This window comes from Mirounga angustirostris, unplaced genomic scaffold (genome assembly GCF_029215605.1).
Source record: "Mirounga angustirostris isolate CCGP_5_RB_7025 unplaced genomic scaffold, mMirAng1.0.hap1 SCAF_3, whole genome shotgun sequence".
Lineage (NCBI taxonomy): Eukaryota > Metazoa > Chordata > Mammalia > Carnivora > Phocidae > Mirounga > Mirounga angustirostris.
In genome coordinates this window covers 10333514-10345864 of record NW_026991711.1, presented here as the reverse complement: position 1 = coordinate 10345864, position 12351 = coordinate 10333514, and the positions used below count along the sequence as shown (strand labels likewise).

Here is a 12351-nt window from a genome sequence, read left to right as displayed (position 1 = left end):
GCCAGGCAAGTTTTCTCCAGCCCTGGTTTCTTAGTCCAGGTCTTTTAACACTATGAAGACATTGGGGGATCTCCGGAGAAACTGTAATGCAGATGGATCTCTCCTGATGGTCTAACCTGCAGCCAGACCTGGCTGTTGTATTAGCAGAGGGAACAGTGACAGGCACCCACATATATCTATAGGCTTCACCTGTATTTCAGACTTTCATTCCAAAGGAAAGAATGAAATCCATATTAAAGTGTCTTTTTTTTTAAAGTTGGGAACTACTAATAAATACCTGAAATATATCCAAATAGACTGTCACATTATATATAAATACAAATAATCACTTTATTAACTTTGCATTTGCTATCAAAAAGACAGATGGAATGATCTCTTTAAAGGATCATAATTCATAATTAAATATGCAGCTGGATCCATTTGCATTATTATTTGCTCATTGGGAAAATCGATATGCTTTTCAAACCCACTAAGAGCCATTAAAAAAGGATTTAGCAAACTGTTATGTGATTATGTGTAAATACCATATTCCAGTACTTGTGGGAGCAAATACCTTGTTTTTAACATAATTTTTAATTATTATAAGCCAACACTCTAGTTCTCTGAGAAACGGTAATTCTAAAGTGGTAAAACTTTATGAAAAATGTTATACATGAAAATACAGGTAAGTTACTTATAACTATGGGTTACTCTGGTGTAGGGAAGAACTATGTCAGGAATTAAAGGAGGGATTTAGGAAAATCTAATTAGCTTACATGCTCATAAGCTATTTCAGTGTAGGCTAGAAGGTTTAGTGCAGCATTTCAATTCAGAGCAATATCACAGTTTAGAAGTATCGGAGTGGAGCAGTGAGGGGGAAACTGTAGCAACCCTTCTCAGTGGGTTGTGTCAGTGAACTGAGCCTTGACAATAGCTGGACAGGGAGGAACTTGCCAGGGTCGTGCTGTTGGCCATACAAAAGGGAGAAGGTCTCAGGGCTGCCTGCAGAACCTAAATACCTGAAGGAGTGCTCATAAGAATCAACTAGAAATGTGTCCAGTCTCAGGCTTTCTCTAAATCCCAGGCAGTCAACAGTGCAACCTACAGAAGGGTGGAGTCCCACTCGTCACTCCTGGCCTGGGATTGCACACACCATTGCTGTGCCCCTCGCTCTGCAGCCCCCACACGGACTTGGTGCATGGGACCTTTCCTCTGTCTCCCATCCTGCAGCATATGATACTATGTGTGAGTGCTTACAAGTTGAAACTCATCTTTTCAAGAGTGAAGTTAAGATTTGTAAGTGTGATAAACTTTCCATAAATATTGTCACATTACTTAAAGCAACTTGGAAACATATGAAGAAAACAAGTATTTCTTTCTCCTTCCCATTTTCCTAAGGCAGTTTTCCAATCTTTTTTTTTTTTAAGCCCCTTCTCCCCAACCAGGAGTCTTTTAGATATTTTGTTCCTAATCACCACCCCATATGGAATTTTAATACCATAGATATGTTATATATCTGTCTATATACTTCACATATCTATCTCTACTCTACAAATAGGAAGAGTAAGATTTTTTTTTGCCTCCCTAAGAACCAATTTTTACCCCTTTACAGGTATTTCACTCCCCATTGAAAATGCATAATCTATATATCTGATTTAATGTCACCATAGCAAATTTTAACTAATATTTTCAGGAATGCAAGTTATATGAGTTCTTTAAGCACTACACTCTATTATTTCTTCTCCAAGTTTTCATTTTATAATAATACTTATGCCATTTCATATATACCATAATGCACCCTCTTGTCCTCCAGAAAATTACCAATAATGGAATGCAGATTTAAAAATTAAAGGAGTTATTTAGAGTGAAAAGTATGAGAATTTAACTTAAAGTGCTTGTTTTCTAAAAGAACTTATAATTGGATTTGTGAGGCTAGCAGGTAAAACAGTAAGATGATTATCAAATTTCTGAAGGTAAGGAGAAAAATAACCAAATGGAAAATGACATGCATAATATAAATACAACAATAGAAACTGTTCTGCCCTTTTAATTCAATGAATAATGTATGAACATTTATAGCTGACAAATTATAAATGAGCTGATTGTGCCATGTGGGTCTGAGAAGATAAAATGGTAGAGATGCTGCCCAAATGTAGGAAAGATATTTGAAATATGTTATCCAAGATTTGTGTTGCAGTCTCTATTTCATATTTTCATAGAAACATAATGGATATTTATGAGAAAATGAATGCAAATTTGTCACAAAAGAAAATTGTAGGACAAAAGTCACAAGAAATCCAATTCAGGTAGCCCTCTTCTAAATGAAATTCAGATTAAATAACATCAAAATAAATGCTTGTCTGCATCCCTCTAGAGGTGTCTGTAAATCACCTGCTCTTAGTCTATAGTGTGCCTTCAGTATCTACATAGTTAAAGAGCAAATTTTTGAAATGGATCACTGAATAGTTGAAAATGTCATTTTCACCTAACAGGGTACTGTCCAAGTCCTTTAGAAGAAAGGACCAAAAAAGTTATTGTCAGAAGAAACTTAATGAAAATTTTCCAAAAAGGAAATTAAACTTAATGATAATCTGGAAGACTGCTGTTATGGCAAGTGAGTCACTTTCTTAATTTGGTCATTTCTTGTGATTAATGAGGTGAAATGTGGGTGTCAGATTTTGTTGGAAGTAAAATAAATGAGTCTTTCCTTTAATTTCATTTTAACAAATATCATAAAGCCAAATGTCCTCAGAGGGACACAGAAACTACTTTTCTAGAAAAGATGACTTCCTGAAAGATGGCATATAGTCCATGCTTTAAGAAAGACTTTCTGCGAGGGAAGGAGCAAGATGGCAGAGGAGTAGGAGACCTAAATTTTGTCTGGTTCCAGGAATTCAGCTAGATAGGGATCAAACCATTCTGAACACCTACGAACTCAACAGGAGATTGAAGAAAAGAATAGCCAGCAACTTTCTGAACAGAAAAGCAACCACTTTCTGGAAGTCAAATTCCATCCCTTCATCATATTTACCCTTATTTTTGTACATATATAAGCTTTTCTTTCTTTAAAATTTTGGGAGGCACTTTCTTCCAACAGACCAAAATATGCCCCAAATCTAGTGTGTGGCACTGATCTATGCACCAGCCTGATCATATTTGATCATATTCTTTTTCTTTTTTTTAAATTTTTTTCTTTTTTCCTTCTTTCCCTTTCTTTTCCCCCGGTTCAGGCCTCTTCTGATTTGTTTAGTGTATATTTTTCTGGGGTCATTGTTACCCTGTTAGCATTTTGTTCTTTCATTCATCCATTGTCCTCTGGACAAAACGACAAGATGGAAAAAAATCACCTCAAAAAAAAGAACAAGAGGCAGTACCGACTGCCAGGGACCTAATCAATATGGACATTAGTAAGATGGAACTAGAGTTCAGAATGACGATTTTAAAGATACTAGCTGGGCTTGAAAAAAGCATGGAAGATATTAGAGAAACCCTCTCTGGAGAAATAAAAGAACTAGGAAGACATTAGAGAAACCCTCTCTGGAGAAATAAAAGAACTAAAATCTAACCAAGTTGAAATCAAAAAGGCTATTAATGATGTGCAATAAAAAATGGAGGCTCTAACTGCTAGGATAAATGAGGCAGAAGAGAGAATTAGTGATATAGAAGACCAAATGATGGAAAATAAAGAAGCTGAGAAAAAGAGAGTTAAACAACTACTGGATCATGAGGGCAGAATTTGAGAGATAAGTGATACCATAAGATGAAACAATATTAGAATAATTGGGATCCCAGAAGAAGAAAGAGAGAAAGGGGCAGAAGGTATACTGGAGCAAATTATAGCAGAGAACTTCCGTAATTTGGGGAGGGAAACAGGCATCAAAATCCAGGAGGCACAGAGAACCCCCCCTCAAAATCAATAAAAATAGGTCAACACCCAGACATCTAATAATAAAACTTACGAGTCTCAAAGACAAAGAAAAAATCCTGAAAGCAGCTCGGGACAAGAGATCTGTAACCAAAAAGGTAGAAACATTAGATTGGCAACAGAACTAGCCACAGAGACCTGGCAGGCCAGAAAGGACTGGCATGATATATCCAGAGCACTATGAGAAAATATGCAGCCAAGAATACTATATCCAGCTAGGCTGTCATTGAAAATAGAAGGAGAGATAAAAAGCTTCCAGGACAAACAAAATCTAAAGGAATTTGTGGGCGCCTGGGTGGCTCAGTTGGTTAAGCGACTGCCTTCGGCTCAGGTCATGATCCTGGAGTCCCGGGATCGAGTCCCACATCGGGCTCCCTGCTCAGTCTGCTTCCCCTTCTGCCCTCTTCCCTCTCGTGCTCTCTGTCTCTCATTCTCTCTCTCAAATAAATAAATAAAATCTTTTAAAAAAAAAAATCTAAAGGAATTTGCAAACACAAAACCAGCCATAAAAGAAATACTGAAAGGGGTCCTCTAAGCAAAAGTAACATAGACCGGAAAGGAACACAGACAATATACAGTAACAGTCACCTTACAGGCAATACAATAGCACTAAATTCATATCTTTCAACAGTTACCCTGAATGTAAATGGGCTAAATGCCCCAATCAAAAGACACAAGGTATCAGATTGGATTAAAAAACAAGACCCATCAATATGCTGTCTGCAAGAGACTCATTTTAGACCCAAAGACACCCCCAGATTGAAAGTGAGGTGGTGGAAAACCATTTACCATGCTAATGGACACCAAAAGAAAGCTGGGGTGGCAATTCTTATATCAGACAAATTAGATTTTAAATCAAAGACTATAATAAGAGAAGAGATGAGGAAGGATACTATATCCTACCTAAAGGGTCTATCCAACAAGAAGATCTAACAATTGTAAATATCTATGCCCCTAACATGGGAGCAGCCAATTATATAAGCCAATTAATAAGAAAAGCAAAGACACACATCGACAACAATACAGTAATAGTGGGGGACTTTAACACCCCCCTCACTGAAATGGACAGATCATCTAAGCAAAAGATCAACAAGGAAATAAAGACTTTAAATGACACACTGGACCAAATGGACTTCACAGATATATTCAAAACATTCGATCCCAAAGGAACAGAATACACATTCTCCTCTAGTGCCCATGGAACATTCTCCAGAATAGATCACATCCTAGGTCACAAATCAGGTCTCAACCAGTACCAAAAGATTGGGGTCATTCCCTGCATATTTTCAGACCACAGTGCTTTGAAACTAGAACTCAATCACAAGAGGAAAGTTGGAAAGAACTCAAATACATGGAGGCTAAAGAGCATCCTACTAAAGAATGAATGGGTCAACCAGGAAATTAAAGAAGAATTTAAAAAATTCATGGAAACCAATGAAAATGAAAATACAACTGTTCAAAATCTTTGGGATGCAGCAAAGGCAGTCCTAAAAGGAAAGTATATAGCAATACAAGCCTTTCTCAAGAAACAAGAAAGGTCTCAAATACACAACCCAACCCTACACCTAAAGGAGCTGGAGAAAGAACAGCAAATAAAGCCTAAACCCAGCAGGAGAAGAGAAATAATAAAGATCAGAGCAGAAATCAATGAAATAGAAACTAAAAGAACAGTAGAACAGATCAACGACACTAGGAGCTGGTTCTTTGAAAGAATTAATAAGATTGATAAACCCCTGGCCAGACTTATCAAAAAGAAAAGAGAAATGACCCAAATCAACAAAATCATGAATGAAAGAGGAGAGATCACAACGAACACCAAAGAAATACAAACAATTATAAGAACATATTATGAGCAACTCTATGCCAGCAAATTAGATAATATGGAAGAAATGGATGCACTCCTAGAGATGTATAAACTACCAAAACTGAACCAGGAAGAAATAGAAAACCTGAACAAACCTATAACCACTAAGGAAATTGAAGGAGTCATCAAAAATCTCCCAACAAACAAAAGCCCAGGGCCAGATGGCTTCCCAGGGGAATTCTACCAAACTTTTAAAGGAGAATTAATACCTATTCTTCTGAAACTATAGAAATAGAAAAATAGAAATGGAAGGAAAACTTCCAAACCTGTTTTATGAGGCCACCATTACCTTGATCCCAAAACCAGACAAAGACCCCATCAAAAAGGAGAATTACAGACCAATATCCTTGATGAACATGGATGCAAAAATTCTCACCAAAATACTAGCCAATAGGATCCAACGGTACATTAAAAGGATTATTCACCACGACCAAGTGGGGTTTATCTCTGGGCTGCAAGGTTGATTCAACATCCACAAATCAATCAATGTGATACAATACATTAATAAAAGAAAGAACAAGAACCATATGATCCTCTCAATAGATGCAGAAAAAGCATTCGACAAAGTACAGCATCCTTTCTTGATTAAAACTCTTCAGAGTATAGGGATAGAGGGTACATACCTCAATATCATAAAAGCCATCTATGAAAAACCCACAGCAAATATCATTCTCAATGGGGAAAAACCGAGAGATTTTCCCCTAAGGTCAGGAACATGGCAGGGATGTCCACTATCACCACTGCTATTCAACATAGTATTGGAAGTCCTAGCCACAGCAATCAGACAACAAAAAGAAATAAAAGGCATCCAAATCGGCAAAGAAGTCAAACTCTCAGTCGTTGCAGATGATATGATACTTTATGTGGAAAACCCAAAAGACTCCACCCCAAAACTGCTAGAACTCATACAGGAATTCAGTAAAATGGCAGGATATAAAATCAATGCACAGAAATCATTGGCATTCCTATACACCAACAAGACAGAAGAAAGAGAAATTAAGGAGTTGATCCCATTTACAATTGCACCTAAAACCATAAGATACCTAGGAATAAATCTAACCAAAGAGGCAAAGAATCTGTACTCAGAAAACTACAGAATACTCATGAAAGAAATTGAGGAAGACACAAAGAAATGGAAAAACGTTCCATGCTCATGGATTGCACGAACAAATATTGTGAAGGTGTCAATGCTACCTAGAACAATCTACACATTTAATGTAATCCCTATCAAAATACCATCAACTTTTTTCAAAGAAATGGAACAAATAATCCTAAAATTTGTATGGAACCAGGAAAGACCCTGAATACCAGAGGAATGTTGAAAAAGAAAAGCAAAGCTGGTAGCATCACAATTCCGGATTTCAAGCTCTATTACAAAGCTGTCATCATCAAGACAGTATGGTACGGGCACAAAAACAGACACATAGATCAATGGAACAGAATAGAGAACCCAGAAATGGACCCTCAACTCTATGGTCAACTCATCTTCGACAAAGCAGGAAAGAATGTCCAATGGAAAAGACAGTCTCTTCAACAAATGGTGTTGGGAAAATTGGACAGCCACATGCAGAAGAATGAAACTGGACCGTTTTCTTACACCACATGCAAAAATAGACTCAAAATGGTTGAAAGACCTAAGTGTGAGACAGGAGTCCATCAAAATCCTAAAGGAGAACACAGGCAGCAACCTCTTCGACCTCAGCCACAGCAACTTCTTCCTAGAAATATCGCCAAAGGCAAGGAAAGCAAGGGCAAAAATGAACTATTGGGACTTCATCAAGATAAAAAGCTTTTGCACAGCAAAAGAAACAGTCAACAAAACCAAAAGGCTACTGACAAAATGGGAGAAGATATTTGCAAATGACATAGCAGATAAAGGGCTAGTATCCAAAATCTATAAAGAACTTATTAAACTCAACACCCAAAGAACAAATGATCCAATCAAGAAATGGGCAGAAGACATGAATAGACATTTTTCCAAAGAAGACATCCAAATGGCCAACAGACACATGAAAAAGTTCTCAACATCACTCAGCATCAGGGAAATCCAAATCAAAACCTCAATGAGATACCCCCTCACACCAGTCAGAATGGCTAAAATTAACAAGTCAGGAAATGACAGATGTTGGCAGGGATGCGGAGAAAGGGGAACCCTCCTACACTGTTGGTGGGAATGCAAGCTGGTGCAGCCACTCTGGAAAACAGTATGGAGGTTCCTCAAAAAGTTGAAAATAGAGCTACCATATGACCCAGCAATTGCACTACTGGGTATTTACCCCAAAGATACAAATGTAGGGATCCGAAGGCATATGTGCACCCCAATGTTTATAGCAGCAATGTCCACAATAGCCAAACTGTGGAAAGAGCCAAGATGTCCATTGACAGATGAATGGATAAAGAAGAAGTGGTATATATATATACAATGGAATATTATGCAGCCATCAAAAGGAATGAAATCTTGCCATTTGCAACGACGTGGATGGAACTGGAGGATATTATGCTGAGCGAAATAAGTCAACCAGAGAAAGACATGTATCATATGATCTCACTGATATGAGGAATTCTTTACCTCAGGAAACAAACGGAGGGTTGTTGGAGTGGTGGGGGGTGGGAGGGATGGGGTGGCTGGGTGATAGACATTGGGGAGGGTATGTGCTATGGTGAGTGCTGTGAATTGTGCAAGCCTGTTGAATCACAGATCTATACCTCTGAAACAAATAATACATTATATGTTAAAAAAAAAAAAGGGAAGAAGATAGTAGGAAGGGAAAAATGAAGGGGGGGAAGTCGGAGGGGGAGACGAACCATGAGAGACTATGGACTCTGAGAAACAAACTGAGGGTGCTAGAGGGGAAGGGCGGTGGGGGGATGGGTTAGCCTGGTGATGGGTATTAAAGAGGGCACATACTGAATGGAGCACTGGGTGTTATACGCAAACAATGAATCATGGAACACTACATCAAAAACTAATGATGTAATGTATGGTGATTAACCCAACATAATAAAAGAAAAAAAGAAAAAAAAAAAAAGAAAGACTTTCTGCTTCAAACAGATAGCTGCCATCGAAAAACAGGAAATCAGGGGCGCCTGGGTGGCTCAGTTGTTAAGTGTCTGCCTTCGGCTCAGGTCATGATCCCAGAGTCCTGGGATCGAGCCCCGCATCGGGCTCCCTGCTCAGCGGGGAGCCTGCTTCTCCCTCTCCCATGCCCCTGCTTGTGTTCCTCTCTCTCTGTCAAATAAATAAATAAAATCTTAAAAAAAAAAAAAAAAAAAGAAAGAAAAGAAAAACAGGAAACCAAAGAGACATCCTGGAGTTCTAAACAAGGTAAACCTTTCTCCTGACCAGAAATGCTGTTCTTCATTGCTTGCTTCATTGTGCTAGCTCTCCCATCAATTTGTGACTTTCTTAAAAGAGGAATTTTGTTAAAATTGTTAATCTTCTGTGCATAACACTGTGCTGATAAGGTTCTGTTAAACATACAGTCTAATGGATACACCTATATATTTATATATTTTTATATAACAATACAAAAGTGCTGTTTAAGTTTTATTACTTAAGAGAATGAGAATATCCATTTAAAAATATAATTATGTTCATTATAAAAATGTGATTTTATGTATACTATTACTAACAATGTTTTATCTTAGATCAGAATTAAAAATGCAAACTCTTACAAAAGAAAGTAAATTCACCTTTTTACATTTATACATAGCCTAAAAAAACAAAGAAAAGTTTTTCCTGTTTCTTAACCAATTTTAAATTTAGGTTAGTTAGTCCAAAGTAGCAAAACTGGTCTCCAGCTATACAACAGAAGCAAAGCAGCTTAATTTATGCAGAAAGGATGTTTTTTAGACTGCAAGTTGATTCTAATGGGTAGAGTAGTTTATTTTGGATTTTTGAGGTTATCCTGGAATATGTGGGAACTCAAGAAATTACTTCTTTGAAAGCTCAGGGCCATTTGTGATCTATTTTAAAAACAAACTTTCCAAAATATTATATTATGCTATTGCCTTAAATACTGAATCACGATAGCCCATACACTCAAATTTCTACAGCTATTTTAAGAATTAAATGGGATAATGAAGTCCTTTAAAATACTTGGCAACATAATAGAATCTCCCCCAAATGGCAGCTATTATTGTTGTTAGTATATTCGAATTTAACACATAAAGATGTTAGTTGACATATTCTCTGTTTCTATAGCTTAAACCAAAGTTGAGCCCATTGTTTATTTTTATAAATACAGTTTTATTGGAACACCACCATACTGAGCCCACACTCATTTTGTACATCATTTTTGTACAACAATGGTAGAGTTGAGTAGCTGAGATAAAGAGCATGTGGCCTGAAAAGCGCATGATGTTTATTATCTGGCTCTTTAAGAAAAACTTTGCTGACTTATCCCTGTTCACTGAATCTGTTTCCTATGTCCTTGCCTCAGCTGATTCTGTCCCAAATGCATGCCTTCCTCCACAGCCCTTTCCAGAAGGGGATGCTCATGCTCCAGTATCCCACATGGCCCATGTAGGATAGCATACGGATGAGGAAGAGATGCCCTGTCTATTACTCCTCAACACTCCTTTGAGGTGTATTCCATCAGGTTAAGATACCTTCTCATCTGACTCTCCCTGTGGCTGCCATCTATTAATCTCTCCATCAGTCCTTCCTGTATGCCCCTGCCTATGCTCCTTCCCCAAGAACGGGCCTCACACTGAATGATTTCAATGTCACTGTGAAGATTTCAGCCAACATCTTAGTCTGATAGCTCCTTGACATCTTGCCTTGACTCCATCATTATGTTTGAGCCAATCACATCCATATAACACTCCATATTTTATATTTAGTTATCCAGAATTATTCTGAAATCCTAAATCCTGCAGCCATTGACAGATACTTGAAGCAGGCAGAGTGTAAAGTTCCTCCAGGAAGCTCCCAACTATCTTAATGTTAATGCCTTGCTAGAAGGAAAAACAACCTTCACTTGACAATGGCAAGGTCTTTGGTATCCTGTGAGTCTTCTTTAACATAAGAAAATCCTTTTGAAACCTCCCTTTTCCTTACCTCCCCCAACCCCATAGTATATAATCAGCCACCCCTCATAACCCCGGGGCAGCAGCTCTTTCTGCCCACAGGTCCTGTCCCAGGGCTTTAATAAAACCACCTTTTTGCACCAAAACAAACAAACAAACAAACAAAACCCCAAAAAACAAAACCAAAACAAAAAACCTTACCTTCTCTACCTCTCTCAGCTCCACCAGCCTGGAAAATCTCCAGAGCTGGCTCAGTCTAATTGTTGCCTTTCTCCCCTTTACGCAAAGACTAAAAAAGGCACAGATCTGTCTAAATTGGTATGATTATGAATTTGTAGCCTCAGCTGGGTCTTCAGGATTGGAATTGATGTATCTTTAATTTGCTTTTTTTTTTTTTTTTTTTGCATTCTTCACAGGGTCCACACCTTCCCATTTTATAGTCTTGTTATCAGGCTGGATATAGACCTTGCTTTCTACTTCAGACAGCAATCACTTGACTGGGATTCCTTCAATGTTCTATCCTTGCTTTAGAAATTCACCTGCAAAAATTACTATTGGTCCATGTTTCCCTGTGCTTTTAATGACAACCCAATCTTTGTGTGCTGGATCTGCAGCAAAATTATACCCATTTTTCAAGTGTCAGGCTCGATATAATGTCTTCATGAGCTCCTGTCGCTGGTACTCCACAGCATAAAACACTTATTGTTTACTGTCTATATTTCTTGCTAAACTATAAGCTCCATATACCACATAGCAATTAGGGAGCATAACATCACAGTAGAAGTTTAATATAAATGATATTTTGTTACAGGCAACAAACCTCCATGAAGAGGGGAATTCATAAGTGACTCCTTAAAAGTTTCTTGATACCCACATAGATGCAAACATTCAATAGGTATATGCCATCAGTTCTTTTTCTGAAAAGTTTATGTGCAGGTGAATTGAATTTTTATTAACCAAATCCATTTTTAAATGTACTGGAGGAATTCTGGATATCTTAGAGAACTCAACTATATGGCAAATTGATTTTTTTTTTTAACATGGAAAATGCTTTTATAATAAAAATAGTCAAATTACTATTTTTTCTGTTTTTTTTTAAGTTTATTTTTTCATATATTGTATTTCTTAAAGTGTAGTTCAGCTGTATATGCATACCTCATTTAAAAGATAAATGGGTTTCTAAAGAGTTATATGTCAATCAATTTTCCATAAATATGTAATCACTGAATTCTGAGATGTATTTTAGAAATAATTTTTCACAATAAGAAAGTGGTCTCTGGATGTCATTAAAGTATTTAAGAATCAACTATTAACAAAGTTACTCAGTCAATAAGAAGTACTATTCCAAAACTCTAGTATGGTATGTAGGATGCTAGAAGATGCTTCTTTAATCACTAAACCTACCTGCTCCTGACCTGGTGTCTTCAGTGCAGGTGGTAACATCTCTGTTTCTAGCACAGAAATTATTGTATTATCTTTTTCAATTTCCCTCCTGCCCTCTCTTTGGTCTTGTTGAGCTGACTTGCTTACTTACAATCTTCTCAATCTGTGC

At 37.3% G+C, this 12351-nt stretch overlaps 1 protein-coding gene across 1 annotated transcript in view; it reads right to left on the bottom strand.

Moving 5' to 3' along the window:
* Positions 1 to 12351, bottom strand: part of NALCN (sodium leak channel, non-selective) — a 312103-nt gene that overhangs the window by 166506 nt on the left and 133246 nt on the right. The window lies entirely within an intron of this gene.